The 15,643-nt window shown below is 32.3% G+C and overlaps 1 non-coding gene across 1 annotated transcript; it reads right to left on the bottom strand.

Moving 5' to 3' along the window:
• Positions 1 to 4,119: 4,119 nt before the first annotated feature.
• Positions 4,120 to 4,226, bottom strand: LOC122744909. The gene has a single exon (XR_006355243.1). It is a non-coding gene; the product is annotated as a U6 spliceosomal RNA (small nuclear RNA).
• Positions 4,227 to 15,643: the final 11,417 nt, after the last annotated feature.

Below are 15,643 nucleotides of genomic sequence, written 5' to 3' on the forward strand. Positions count from 1 at the left end.
CACATGAAAGGTAAGTATCAGTTTTAACAGGTAATGATTACAGTTTTGCATATCCTTTTAAATTATATCAAATGTGTACTAAAATTAAATTATTCTTTCAAAGAAGATGCCAGTATTTTAGATTGACTCATTTAAGATCTGTCATGTTATTAAAATGGGAGGGAGGAGGAGTGGAGGAAAAAATTAAAGTGTAGCACATAGTATAAGATAGGATGTCATCCCACTGGTCTACATTAAAAAGTCCACTGTTCTTGAAAATTGAAGCATTCTCTTGTATCATTAATAAAATAACCAATTGAAATTTGTAAATAAAATGCTGTTTAAATCTAAAGTATTCACTATTTTGATTAGATTATTTTTGAGGAAAAATTATTTTAAATGTATGTGCTGGATTTTTTTTTTGATAATTTTCTATAATTGCAATGGAAGGGCATTTGTCTCACTACAAGTGGTACAGAAATTAGTATTTGGGGTTACCATAGAAATATAAACAAATTGAACATGTGGAACAAATTTTAAGCTCATTTTGGAAAACAGTTCTGTAGAGATGCATATTTGTATTTATTTCTCTAATAAATCTGCAAATAGCTTTAAACTCAAATTAGTTTTAATTATTTAAATCATTAGTTCTGTTAAATGTAAGTAATATAGCACCTGTTTTGCCTTTCATTTTATGAAAACATTGTCACACAGAAACTAATAGGGACTGATAGTGGAAATTCCAGATAGGTCTTCATTGATTTGAAAAACTTAAAGTATTTAGTAGTATAAATATATTCACCTCCAGGAAATGATGTTGTAGCCCAAATTAAAAGAAGTTTGGCTCCTTTGACTAATATCATAAAATATAATGATACAGTCACCTGAAAACAGTTTGCATTATCTACAGCAGAGTATGAAGAAGAAAGGGACAGCCATAAGCAAATGAAATCATGTATTTAAAAAGCTGGCAGTATTGTGATGATTTACTTCTGTAAAGGTAATCTGTCCCAAAATAATGAAAGCCCATTACAATGAAAAAAAATTCTTGGTGAAGCCTAAAGATTAATGTCTTTAAAATATTATTTGAGCCATACCATTAAAGTTTCCTTCCCACCCCCAAGACATTTCTGAATATAGATTACATGATAGTTTGCTCATTGTGGTTATTTTAATCAGAAACATGATTGGCTCCACTGGAGATAAAGGGACATTTCATGAAGTTAAAATTTGTAGAAGTAAAAATACCATGAACCATGCATTAATATCGACAAATTTATTTTGCTTGGGCAGGGGGAATCTGCTAAGCAACTGGTTGACATTTCAAGTAAGTTGGTCAATCATGGAATATACAGTTTAGTAATTTTGACTCATTTTCTTAGTCACCCATGGAGGCTTTTTAAAATCAGTAGAATGTTTCAAGGGGTCAGGTTTATAATTAGAAATTAAAACATCCCAGAGATATGAATACCTGGCAATGTCCTATTGAAGCTGTGGTTTAAAAATTAATTTACTATTTAATATCAGTATTTAATAATATATTAATTATGCTAATGTACTTTGTTTCAAAAAATAATAACATCATTTTTAAAATAAAAATTCCCCAATACTAAGGCAATCTAAACATATCTTAATGTATTCATACCATTTAGCTAATATTTATATATTAATCATAATAAACAATGTGATTGAAAAATCTTAAAGGTGCACTAAAATGACATGGACTACATAGACTCTTATTTATATTTTATTTTAACTATAGCTTTAGATTTTTATCTTTTGGAATAAAAAAAGCAACATCTACCAGATTAATTCTGTAGTGGTTTAGTAATGTATCCAAACTAAAAAATATTCTAGTAAAATAAACCACTGATGTCATGAACATTTTGTTATGGTTTAAGTTAAGGTCTTCAACTGAATCAAAAACCAAAATTCTAATGAACTTTATATTTTGAACACGGAATAACATTAAACAAGTATACACACACATACACACGTGTGTATGTATTTATTGTTGAATTACGAACCCAATGTTAATTTGGGGTTTTGTTTCATCATTATTTTGTTGCTTTTTTAAAAAAATCTAGTTGATGCTTTTTATTGTTCTTTTTTTAAAATTTACTACACTTGGGGCAAGTAGGTGGCACAGTTGATAAAGCGCCGGCCCTGGATTCAGGAGGATCTGAGCTCAAATCCTGCCTCAGACACTTGACACTTACTGGCTGTGTGACCCTGGGCAAGTAACTTAACCCTCATTGCCCTGCCCCCCCCAAAATGATAATAATCCAAACTAGTAGGGCAGCTAGGTGGCACAGTGGATAGAGCACTGCCCCTGAAGTTGGGAGGATCTGAGTTCAAAACTCACCTCGGACACTTATTTGCTGTGTGACCCTGGGCAAGTCACTTAACCCCAATTGCCTTAAACATCCAGGACCATCTCCAGTCATCCTGATATATATCTTGCCACTGGACTCCACTTTGCTCTGGAGGAAAGAATGTGGTTGGTGACCTTTCACAGCCCTCCCTCAATTAAAATCCAATTCAGTGCAGGTCATGACATCACCTCCCAATGCCATGGTCCTCTTTGAAAATGAAGGACAAACAACAACAATCCAAACCAGTATTTAAAATTTTCAAGTCATCACTTAAAGGCAAACAGGATACTCTGCATCCATAACTCATAGGATATGGTTGTGTCTGGTAGAGTCATTTGTTATTTTCATTTTTAATATAATGCAATATTAACATAGGCAAAATGAAATAGAAGGTAGAGGTAATTAGGGTAATTCAAACCAAAAATAAATTGAGGAAAAAAATATTTAGGGAAGGTGTCATCAATTTTCTATATTAGGCCCATTGTTCAACTTTTTACCTCAGTTGCCTAATATAAAATCAACTCTTCTCTGGAACTGCTTGCTAAATTTGTCTTCATATAGTTTTGCGAGAATACTGCAGTGCGATCCTGTGATATCTTAAATACTATTTTCTTCCAATACACACTATATTCTGCACACTTCCTAATACAGAGCTCTAACTTTAAAATAGTGTTGTTTATTGCTTACCCTAAAGCTTTAAAAAAATGGATTAAATCTTCACAAGGTGATTTTTTTAACCATTTCCATTTGGGAGCTACTTTGTAGATTCTATATTTAAGTGGTACAATTTAATCCCTTTTAGTTTTAAAATTACACCATTTTTTCCCGTTAAGTTAATTCTAATTTATGTTGTTGTTTTAGTTTGGGTTAGGATTTTGACTATTTTTTTCCCTAGAATCATGTGTGAGTTCACATTTTGAATATTTGGACATTTTAATTAACTGCATTTTAGCATATGAATAGTTTTTAAATGCATAAAATATTCCATATGTTAATGGGACATTCATTTATTCTCAACAAATTACAAGATGGACTATACTTTTTAAAAGTCCTGAAAATATTTTAAAGTCATTCAATAACAGTTATCAAATATATTCATTCATTGATAGCACCATGACTCAAAAAGAAGTATCAGAAACCTTAAAAACAAAGTTTGAACAGAAAAAATAAAAAGGGTACAACAATGCAAAACAAAATGTTTAAATAAAATGAGTTAACCACTACCTTTAAGATGGTTATACATCAGTCCGAGACCAGGAGGGAGTTTCTTATTTTGTAGGTCCAAATAAGACATTTGACATGTTTCACATAGTTATTTTGTGTTGAAAATAATCAGGTAATAAACTACTGGTGTGCATAGACAATGTAATTGAATTATCAAAGTAGTAAGAGGGCTTTGCTATTGCATCAGAAGCAATATGATGTCAGAATCAATGCAATATAATATTTTATACAACAGAATTATTATGGATTGATATCTTCTCAGGTTTTTTTATAGCCCCTTATCAACATAATTTTTACCTTAGAAGTCAGGGAAATAATATTGCCACATTTAATTTAATATTATTAAAAGTTTGTACACAAGAACATGTATTGGTATTAAAAATTAAAATTAATATGAGAATTATAAAATTCAATACATTGGTAATGACATTAAACTAATATGAGTATTATAAAGATTTATAGAAGGCTGAGTATTAGAATTAATGTAAAGAAAAGTATTTCAGTCCTAGGCTACATTTCAGGTTTTGTTTTTTTGTTTTGTTTTTTAATGGAACACTTCACGAATTTGCATGTCTTCCTTGCACAGGGGCCATGCTAATCTTCTCTGTATCATTCCAATTTTAGTATCTGTGTTGCTGAAGCAAGCACTACATTTCAGTTTTAATAAGAGTAAATTGTTTTTGATTCCACAAGGAAATATCATCACTTCTCTATGGTAGCACATGAAGAGCCAGTGTAATTGCCCTCATAATACCTCTTTTCTACTTCACATATTTGCAAAATGTAAAATCGTTTTCTAAATTTTTCAATTTTTTAATTTAAAAAAATTCCCCCTTTTTATCTCCATATGTGAAATTCAACATAAAAGCTTTTGAAAATGGCATAGTGCAAAGAGCTGCGAGCTAGAAGACCTGTATTCTTGGCTTGTCTCTGTCACTAACTTAACTTGTGACTTGAGCCTTCACCTCTCTGGGCCTCATTTTCATATTTGGGAAATGTTCTTCATTTATCCCTTCTAGCTCTGTAAGAAGATAAATTGTTAAATAAAATAGAATATTAATTGAAGATGTGTATATAGAGATATATTTCATTGGTTTTTCTTTTCCTGGAAAAATAATTATCTCTTTAGAATTGACATTCTCACATTGGGCTAACTTAAGGTGAGTCTTTTTTTTGTGGGCAATGACGGTTAATGGGCTAACTTAAGGCTACTAGGTAGATAGTAAATTACATTCTTCTAATTTGCCTAATACGTTTCAGGGATCTGTGATTTCATTGATTTGAGAATCACCTGTACCAGTGAAGACCACAGACTCAGAAAGGTTAAATGGCTTTCCCACAATCATATAATTACTAAGTGTACAAGACAGGGTTTGATTCCAGGTTCTCCTAACTCCACGTGTAATAACTTTTTTTTTCTACATTGCATTCTAATGTCTAGTATACCAAGATATAAATCAACAGTAGCTAAATTAGGGAATGATTATTCATACTACAAAAAGTTTTCATCATAGATCTCTTTAAATAAGGAAGCTCTCTTGGCACATTTAAAATGTAATTTACGAAATTTGAAATATGATGACCTGAAGGAAAATATGACTCAGCTCCCCAAAGTGTAGATTAAACATTAGTAGGATCGATCCCATTAGGCATTCTCCTCAGCAACTATTTTCCTGTGAATAAAATCAGTATGCTAACTTTTTGAAGCTCTTAGTGGCTATTTAGTTCTATATAGAACACAACATTGTGCACCACTTATTTTGATCCTTAGCACAGTTCCTTTACACACAGGAGGTATTTAATGTTTCTTGAATTATTCCTACAAAATACTGTCAAATTTAAGATCAAAAGATAACAGCAGTCACCTAGTTATAGAATCATAGATCTAGAGCTGTATTTAAGGAACCTCTGAGCCCATCTGATCCAGCCCCTTTATTTTAAATATGACAAAAATTAGGGCTGTGAAAGGTTAAATGAATTGGCAGGATTTGAATCAGCTTCAAAAGACTTCAAAAATCTCTGCTTTTCACTATGCCTTACAGCTCTGCCACAGTGCACAGGTTCTCTGGATAAAATACATGTGCTTCCTCATACACCTAATCTTATCAGAGAATAATTTAGGAAACAGGGAAGAAGAGCTGACTCCTTACATATGAGTCTAGGGGCTTGGCACTATAATAAGTATTATGGAAAATAATGTTGATTCAGCTGGTAAATGGAAAAGGCTCTTTTTACATTACAATTTTTTTTGTCCATTATGTGGGGGTAGGGGGAGATAGCCAAAGTATTTTCTCATACTGCCCATGTAAATGAACTGGAAACTCTTCTTATACATCTGATAGTTTCAAAACTTTAAACATTGTTCATTTTGGGAAGTTATTGAAATGTTTCTCTATATTTGTATAGACTAGGATTTACCAAATTCATTCAACTTTGAAACACTCCAAGGTCTAAAATATATCAATTTGATTTGACATGCCAATATGAGAGTCCTGGGAATATAGAATACATTAATAAAGGAGAAACACAATTTTTGAAAGAAAAAAGATGAATTTAAGTCTATTTTTTCATACAGGAAATCTTTGTAAGAAAATGCTTTGGTCCCAAGATAATTTTATCTTCAGTATTTTAGAAGAGGGAATATTACTTGTTCTCATAAAACACTAAAGTTCCAAAGAATGAAATCTGGGAAATACTAATGTAGGATATTGAAGCTTTGAGACCATTCTAATAAGCACTTTCTCCTTCCAAATATCCCATCAAAAAAGAAAATTATTGAGGCATGTTCAGAAATATTTTAATAAATACTTAAGACAGGTAAGTAGGATTTTGAAATCTGTTTTAAGTAGTTAATAACACATCAATGAGTTCTTCTAAATCAAGTATGATAAAAATTCTTAATCCCATAGAAGTACTCATATAGTGTGATCAGTAATTTCAAGGCACATTTTTAATGTATTATTGTGCCCTGATTCCTAATTATGAAAAATTGATTTATAAGAGACACTTTGGTAATTGTTTTATTTTTAGATTTTTTATTATATTATCATTTGTGCTTAAACTATATATATATATATATATATATATATATATTATATGACATGTTAGAGTTTTAATCCCCCCAAAATGAATTTAACATATGCCTACAAGTCAATATCTAAGCCATTATCATTGAAGGATATTATGGTAAAATCAGATAAGGTAGTAAGAATTCAAGAAGTAAGAATTCAAAAAATATAATTCAGGATGAACAAGACAAAGCAAAGCCAAGTTCTCGTATCTTCCAGTAGCATAATTTAATCTCAGAAAATGAATCCGCCTTTATGAAAGAAGAAAAAAAAGACATCTACAACGTTTGATGGAAGAAAAACTATACTGAAAGTAGTCATAAGATTCAGGTTCAAGTCTCAGATTTGCTACTGTCTTCTGATAGTCAAGTCATTAACCTGTCTTGAGACTCTTTTTCTTTATCTCCAAAATGGGATCAGTTTAGATGATGATCAAGGTCTCTTCCAAATGATAGACTCATAATTCCTTATATTTATGAAGACTAAATAACCATATTTTTATGTTTAACAATTTTTCATACCTTTTAGCAAATAAAATTAATTGCTCTAAGTTCAGTTTTTGATCATAAAAATAATTATCAACATACAAACTACCATGTTAAATTTGATTGTGTCACTTCACATGGTCAGCGATCCTTCCTATTACTTTTTTTTTTTTTTTAGTGAGGCAATTGGCGTTAAGTGACTTGCCCAGGGTCACACAGCCAGTAAGTATCAAGTGTCTGAGGCCGGACCTGAACCCAGGTACTCCTGACTCCAGGGCCGGTGCTCCATCCACTGCTCCACCTAGCTGCCCCTCCTATTACTTTTTAAGAATACCAAGCCTAAGAAGTAAACCTATAGATTTCTTTTAATGAATCTAATAAACTTGAATCATACATGTCCCATTCAATTTTTATCATATGTCTGAAGACATTGAAGGAAAAGGGGAAAAAAAAAACCTTATTCTCCTAATCAAGGTAACTTTGTGTACATTTATTATTACTAATATATTCATCTTTGTGGTTATTATTATAGGTCTTCAAGAGAAGCTACCATGTGTCATCACTAAAAATATATGGCATCCATAAGATTGGCAGTCAGGGATGATAGAAGTACTTTTATGGTCCATGTGATAATTTGCCAGCATGGCTGCAGTGTGATTCTTTTACCTGAAAAAAAAATATATATCCTATAATATTTCACACTAGGAACATAATTTCTAAATATAATTTTCTTGGCTTTAGTGCTTTCAAAATACTTCCTTACCCTCCCCCCAAAAATTCCTGATGCTTCTATGAAATAAGGTTTAAAATACTTTAAATCAACTCAAACAAAAACCTCAATGAATTAAAAGGTTTAAAAAGGCTTCATAAGCATATACTGTCAATACAAATGATCTTAAAGACCTTATTAGCCAAATTGAACCAAAAGGGTAAAATGTAATTTTATATATGGAAAAAAGTACTTTCCAAAATAATTTAAAATAATAGGTTTATGTATTTGTGGAAATGGAAATTCTAAATATATGCAGGAAAGAATAGGAACACTCAAAGAAGCCATTATCCTTAATGTGTTATATTCCTGCAGCAACAGAATTCAAGACAGCAAAGAAACATCCAAAGGTATAATGTTCTTGAGATTTGTAATACTGAAACAACTATCAAAAATATATGCCGAAAGCAGATGAACATCTGGCAATTAATTGCTTTCAGCTGTTGTTAATGAATTTGGTGAACTGACACCACGCATACCAAATCAGTTATTAAACATGCTTTTGTCATTTTAAAACATCCATAAATACAGGAAATTCTTCTATTGTTTGATAATGTGTGTGGGAAAGTACACTGTAAAGAATTGGGTGTTTATCAATGATTTTAATACAATTTCATTAAATACTATTGTGGGATTTTGACACACATGCAAATCACACACTATATTTACTGTGAGACATTTGAGTATCATTTCCTAGTAAGAGACAGTACTTTTTGTAACAAAAATTTGATTCCATATGAATTCAATTTCCCATGTAATCTAAGCAGAATAGAATCAAATGAAATTTAAAAAGTAAATTACTCCTATTGGAATGAGATAAAAAGATGATTGTTGGTGTTAGAAAGCAAGTAAGCTATCAGGCTAGCTAGCTGGCTAGTTGTCTGACTGTTCCTAAGAAGGAATGCTTGAAAGCATTATAAGTGCTTGTAGGGCTAACATTTCTTAATTCAAGAATTATAGGTTAACACATAAATAAGAAATATAAAAACTGCAAGCAAATCAAATTTAAAGCTACACAGTAGGGAAATTAGCATGATTTAGGATTTAAAAAATTAATTTAGAGAAGCTAGATATTGGAAATATTTGAGTATGTATTGACTTAATTCTATGCATGATTCCCCAATCTTCTAGCATTTGGCAAGGTGACATTTGCCCTGCCAGTGTGTCAAATTTGGAATCTTAGTAACAAAACAACAGTGGGCAAGTCCACAATTAGCAAGAAAGTTATGATTCTTGATCAATTAAATTTCCCTTTGGGAGAACTGCTCTTTGAAAACATCACAACATATTGTTGATTAAATCAAATGGTAAGTCTTAAGATAAAGATACTACTTTCACTCTGACAGCAGAGATAAAGAGACCAAAGTAAGAAGAGTTAAAAGTAGTTAATTCAAGAAGGCTTTGGGGTCATTTTGAGTTATGCCATTCAACTAAATTATTAGTGAATTATATTTGAAGTGCTTAAGGGGGGGAAAGGTTGTTTTAAAGTATGCTCTTTCCCACCTTCATTTCAGTACTGCATAAAAGGATAATAGCTGAGTTGGGCTCAGATCCCACATTTGGCACAGAAGCAAATGTCATAATACATCAAATTGGGACACTAATGCAAAAGTTGTCCAATCAAATTCAATAAAAGTTTATTCAGCACATACTATGTACAAGGTGCAAGGGGATAAATGGTTTAAAATTAAACCATTCTTTTCTTTAAGTGAGACTATAGTATATTGACCAGCTTAGAAACACTCTCAACCATTTAAAAAAAAAAACAGCTTTTTATAGAGTACAGACCATTTCTCACCAACATTCAAAATTTGTTAACAAGTTCTTGGAAACAAGATTGCAAGTTGTGGTATGAGGATTAACAAAGAATACTAAGCAAAAACTCAAAACACAAAAATACATTTTCCTGCAGTCTTGAGTTAGAATCAAAATATTAACAAGAGCAGAATGATCAAAATTTTACCCCATAAGGGCAAATTTAGGGGTCCATGAGAGGACTTGTACATTGTCAGCAAGTCATCAAAAATAACTAAGATAGGAAGCTTCTAGCTTTCTCCTCCATGGTAACTGGAACCCAAGAGCACATTTCAACAGCCTATCTTTGACCTGTTCTCTCACTACCAGCAACAACAATCTTTACCATTCCTCCAGAGGGCAAAGGTCACTGCTCACTGGGTCATTGTGTCCTGCAGCCTCAAAAAGTTAATTTGAGGGTATCATTAATAATCAAAGTTTCCTCCTGGTGCCCCAAAGTATAATATATGGCTGTTGGTGTATGTATAGTATATTTAAGTACTGCATGGATATTGGGTATATAGAGACCAGGAGCCTCACAGTCAGGTTTACCTGAGTACAAGTCCTTTCTCTGACAGATTGGTATGGGACTTGGGCAAAATATCTTAACCTTTCAGTATCTCTATGCAATATTCTATGACTTTAAGTTTCAGAAGTTGCCAATCTGCATTTGCAGAAGGAATTTCTCTACCAGAATTTCCCCAGTGAAATTACAAATATAGACCAAAAGAGGAAAAAAAAGATTAATACTGGAATGATAGAAGAGCGTTTAAAGGCCATCTAGTCCAATCATTTCATGTTATAGATAAGAAAAGTGAAGATCAAAGAGGTTATGACTTGTCCAAGGTCACAGATAGCACATTACAGAGGAGGATTGAACATAATAAGCCTCAGTAATATAATTCTCAAGAACATATCATGATAAAGGTATATGTGAAATCCTTAAGATGTCTTTTCAGGACAAACTATAATGAAAGAGAAATATGAGAAAGAAGATGATGGAATAAGACATTTCCAAAAGTAAATTAGATAGCATTAATCACTTTTGATCTTTGAAAATATGAATATGTTAATTTTCCTACATCACTACATTAAAATATTAGCTATAGTCATTTCATAACACCTCACCTCACAGACTTGAAAATATTAAATTAAATATTTCAATTAAAGGCTATTCTAAAACATACCAACATTTCAAACAAGCTATTCTTTAAATAAAAAAGAATGTAATTAAAATGCAAATGGCAAAAGACAATAGCCTAATACAACAAGCTGATGTGAAAGATTAATTGTATATGTATCATTTACTCACTCCCTAGATGACTTTTGGTAAATAGCAAGAAACCATTTTGGTTATTTTTTTTAATTCATCAATGGCATACACTAGGGAAAACATTAGTATTCAGAGATTAGGATTTAGGTGTTTTTTTTTTTTTTTACTTTTCTAAGTACTAGAACTAACAATTGTGTTCCCAATAGCCAGAGACTGAATCTATTGACTGATTCTTGTCAATTACTTCCAATAAAGGTAGTTCTGAAATACTTCACTCTTCAAAGATAGAAGCTGCATATAATAGAATATTGGATTCCAAACAGCCCATGCTTGATGGGCTGTGCAAGATGATTTAAAGTACAATAGCATGAGAGAGTAATGAGTGGGCAGGGAAGCTTATTTTAGCTCAATTGTCCACTATGTTGTGCATTCCTACTTAATACCATTTAAGGATATAATTATTATATCAAAGAGAAAAATTCTCTATGAAGGTGAGGGGAAGGGAAGAGTGACATTTAACTTTTTAAAAATCTATTGTACACCAGCCCTGGATTCAGGAGGACCTGAGTTCAAATCCAACCTCAGACACTTAACAATTACTAGCTGTGTGACCCTTGGCAAGTCACTTAACCCCAATCGCCTGGCCAAAAAAAAATCTATTGTACATTTTATCAACAATATTTTTTTAAAAAGCAAAGCTTTGCCAAATTCAAAGGGCTTCTTTTGTTGATTTAATCAGGCTCAGGACCCCTTTATGTCTCTGACCTTGGAAACTATGCAAAATACATGAAACAAAAACATTCACTTTAGGAAAACTTGCCATGTTAAGTAGAAAATGTCCCTTATATACTATCTTCATTGGGTTATTTCTCTATAGCTTAACTGAAATATGCGGTGTTGTGGCTGTTACAGTAATATTTATCAATGCTAGTAATCAAACCTAGATTAATTATTATATTACATAACAATCTAATCTTGTTTATTATATTAAAAACTAAGACACAAACTTGTACCATGCATGAAATAGGGTCTAATTTTATGTCTCCCACTTTCCAGTTGTTTTGCTTTAACTTTGAAAAAAGTATACATTAAAGAAAATTAAATGCACACAAAGGCAGAAATTGGAACATATTTTATTGACATCAACCAAATATTGGGCAGAGAGTGAGAAGACCAATGCTTTTTCTGTGGGATATAGTGACCAAAGATAATCAATGAATGTACCTTTGTCCAATGATAAATAATATTTTAAAAAGCATACCGACCACACTCTTTAGTTGCTTTTAAGTTAAAAAATTTAGTTAATCGAGGTTAGTGAGGTGGTGCGGTGTATAAATCTCTGGTCCTAGATTCAGGAGGACCTGAGTTCAAATCAGGCCTCAGACATTTGACACTGGCTGTGTGACCCTGAGCAAGTCAATAACCCTCATTGCCCCGCAAAAATAAACAAATAAATATTTATATTAATCCAACCAGAACAGTATATTTCAAAAATCTGCTTCTATAAACTATGCTTTATTAACTATGTATCAACAATTTCTTTGGTCCTCCCCATATTTTTTTTAAGTTGTACATGGAATCTGTGTGTAAAACTGTCAAGTGATAATGGAGATTTTTATTTTTCTACAATACCTTTACCTGCACTGCTATGCTTGAACACTGTTCAAAGTAGAAGAAGAAGAGTCCAAAGAAAAGAAAATTGTATGGTGGCCAGCTTCCCCACCTAACATAAAGATGAAACAAAGTGTTAGAATATAATTACCCTACCCTCTCAAAATTATCCACAGAATCTTTAGTTGAAAAAGACCTCAGATATTCTGGTCCAATTTATATACCCTGATTAGAATCCTCCCTCACCCCTCCCAACATCATCAATGAGTGGTTGATTCAAACTTTGATTTGATGACCACTGTTGAAGGGAAGACTACCAGTCAAAGGGGGGTAAGTTCAATGTCTACTTTGCTTTATCTTTATAGCCAAATTCATAATATGGTCAAGGGTAAAGATACTATATTTTTAAAAGTGCCCAGCTTCTTCAAAGTAGAGGGATATCTTTCTTGGCTTATCCATGTGGTCTACTTCTATCTTCCTAAATTATTTGGGTTTCAAGCAATTGAAATTATTCTGTACTAAGACTAATTGGTTAAAAGATTAAAAACTATAGGGAAAATCACAGCAAAAACAAGTTATGCTGCTTCTCCCTCATTTTCTGTTTACAGATATGCTAGAATTTTCACAGCTTCTATGTGATTTGAAAATGTGAGACGAAAAACAAAGAGTATTTGCAATGATTTAATGGATATATTTTAAATAAGCACTGACTTCATTATTTCAAAATCTGTGGGTTTGTCAGTGTGTGTGCTCGCTCAATGAATGCAGAACATAATCCTCTATGACTTAAAAGATGAGTATGAGTTACTGTAGCCAAAAAAGTTCAATCCTTCATAGCCAGTCTGTTTATGCTGTTTCTTCAAATTAGGTGGACCAGTCCTTAGCCAATAGACATGTGATCTATCTATTACCAGGCCTATATAGAAAGGCTTGCCATTTTTGTTTCACTTGGCATAGCTCATACTTTCTTATGCCTTTGAGGATACAGGATCTCCATTATATCACAATGAGATTACAGTGAGCCTTAATTGGAGACTAATATGTATAAATTAACTCAATTAAATCATCCCTGTGCTTACTTTCATATCAAAATCATCCTATAACAATAACAGCTCTGTCTCACAAATAAGTGGTGAATAAGTTTTCATTCTTATTTGAAGTCTAGGTTCTAGTTGAAGATTTGACCTAGCATATGAGCTACATATCTTGCAATCAAGTCAAGCAAAACATAAGTTGTTATCTTTGCCAAACACTAAAAATTTGATAGACCCTTGACTCCTGCCTGTTGTAAATAAGAATTAATGGGATAAAAGTTAAAAGTAAAAAAAAGTGAAAAAAATGCTTATGGTCCCCATGATGTTATTATGTAAATGATGTTATGGCACAAATAATCCAGAGTTTGACCAGGTAAGTAAAAAGGGGAATTGGCTTTCATTCATTGCATTATATGGTTAGGAAGACCTGAGTCTCCAAAATTTTAAAACCTAGACCATGGACATCCACAGTCGGCCTAATAAAGATTAGGGCTCTTTGGCTTATATAAAGTAATCAGAATAACATAGACAACATTAGTATGTATGTATAAATTATGTATTTATATATATAATTTTCTTGAATGAGTTAGGTATTAAATGCTTCAAGAAACTAATATAAATAAAAAGAAATATAATATCCTAGAGCTAGGTATTTAGTCTGTTAAACTTATTTGTACAGAGTCCATTTTTAAACCTTTCTGAAAACAAAATGAAACAAAACAAAAATCCCAAAAGATGTCTTTTTCTCTTTTTTGACTGCTTGAAAAAGACTATTTTGAAAAAGAAGCTATTGCTGAACGAAGGAGGTAGAGTTTCGTTTAGTACTTTTCTCACCAAAAATAAAGTTTGTTTTCTTCTCTGTTATGAAAGACAGAGTTGGCTAGACTTGTTAAAGCCTCCTGATTACTAGTCTATGAATAGTTTCTAATAAGCATCATGGTTGACTGTCATTGGCTCAGGCTGTTGTTTTCTGGCCTTCTCTTTAAATCATACTTAAATGCTATGAATCCGTCAATCAGCAAATATTTATTAAGCACTATCTATTTGTCTGCGACTGGACTAGATCCTAAAAATACAAATACAGAGAATGAAGCTAAACCTATTGCTGACAAACTTAAATTCTAAATTTGGAAATGGATGATATAAAAGAAGAAAAATAAACTGAAACCAAACACTTACCCAGTTCAGATGTCTGAAGTAGACTTTGCCCACAATCCTCAGTATGGTGACTACATTGCTGAGAGAAAGCACTCAGGTAGAGGTCACAGTTAATAAATATCACATAGGAGAGCAATCATATTTATATAGTATGTAACATCTTACATGCTAAGGCATGATATACTGGACAGAGAGTAGGGAGGAACTAGGGTCAAATCCCAACTTGACACATGCTTGTCTTGTGACTTTGGCGAAGTCAGTTAACCTCTCAAAGCTCCAGGCATCTCTTTAAGACTGTAAACTGAAGAGAACAGGATTAGCATTGGTAGAAGGTGTTTCTTCACCAAGAAGTTTCTTGTAGTAATGAAATTAGAGATTTGGTCCAAAATAAAATAATATGTAAACTCAAATATCAAGTCCTAAATAATAGCATATGTGATTACGAATAGTAACAAACATAAATATTAAGTAATATTTCATTAAGAGCCAGTGTGGTGCAGTAAATAAAGGAATCTTAGGATGGCAAAGATTTAAGTCCTGCCTACCTATATGATTGGGGATAAGTCATTTAATTTTGAAGTATCCAGGAAATATTCCAAGACTAAGTTTCAAGGAAGTTGCTGATCTGCATCTGTGGAGGGAATTTCCAAACAGCGACTTCTCCTCACTCTTGAAATCACAAGCAGCCCCTCTACTTCCCCCCCTCCTCAAAAAATAAAACAAACAAAAAAACACTTTTCATGGGTATGGAAAATGGAAACATTGGGGGAAAGACTTACCAAGACATTACATAGTTGTGATGTAGCATTGATTCATGTATATTAACTAAGACAACAATCCCCCATATTATATTTTTACTTCAAGAGTATATGG

The sequence above is a fragment of the Dromiciops gliroides genome, chromosome 2, assembly GCF_019393635.1.
Source record: "Dromiciops gliroides isolate mDroGli1 chromosome 2, mDroGli1.pri, whole genome shotgun sequence".
NCBI classification, from domain to species: Eukaryota; Metazoa; Chordata; class Mammalia; order Microbiotheria; family Microbiotheriidae; genus Dromiciops; species Dromiciops gliroides.